Source organism: Penaeus monodon, chromosome 19 (assembly GCF_015228065.2).
Source record: "Penaeus monodon isolate SGIC_2016 chromosome 19, NSTDA_Pmon_1, whole genome shotgun sequence".
Lineage (NCBI taxonomy): Eukaryota > Metazoa > Arthropoda > Malacostraca > Decapoda > Penaeidae > Penaeus > Penaeus monodon.
Genome location: NC_051404.1, coordinates 39,080,093 through 39,080,993, shown reverse-complemented (window position 1 = coordinate 39,080,993; position 901 = coordinate 39,080,093).

Sequence of the window (901 nt, the reverse complement as noted above, 5' to 3'; positions counted from 1 at the left end):
TTCTTGGCAGTCTCACATAGTGCAGTGTTATTAGGTGTGGAAAACACCTGCTACAGGACAGTACTGACAGTGCTTGACTGTACATGAGTGGTTCCAGAATTCTGCACACCTTTCCATAATATGGACGACCATTAATGTTTTCTAGTATCCCTTTAGGAATATTACCTTCAGAACTACACTAACCCATAAATCAGCCTTGTTAAAAAAAATAATGATAATAATTCTCGATGAGTAATATTTATTGTGCCGTACAGAGAAAGGCTTGTTTCATAACAATGTGATTCATCCATAATCTGTTTTGCCATGAATTAAAGCTTTGCAAATTATTTAGATGTCTTCTCCCTACAGACCTTGCTTTCAATTTTGAGTCTGACATAAGATACCCATTTAAGCTTTGGGTCGCATGTTAGACCGAAGAACTTTACTTCTTAATCAAAAACCATGATTTTGCTCATGGTATTTTGTTTAAATTCTTGAGAGGAAATGTCCTCTTTAGATGAAATTCTATAATCTTGAACGAGTTCATGGTATTTTTCCTTTACACAACCAAATTTCCTGTATAGTCTGCTAATGAACGACTTTATCTTTTATATTAACCCTCGTTTGATTTCCAGTCATTGCCACTTTCCTCCAGATGTCTGTAATATACCACTATCCTATTATATTCATTGTCATTTCCGTTCTCAGTACTAGGTCCATAAAGCAAACAAAAATAAACAAGATGTTTGGAAGCATGCACATAATTTCATTGGTCTCCCGGCATGTCAAATGACTACATGAGACTAGCTGACATGTAACTCATCTGGTGATTATACTCCCATCGAGAGGCTACCTAGGAGGAGATGCGCACAGCACATTGATAGTGATCGATCTTGCAATGGATATCAATCATATTCATGAT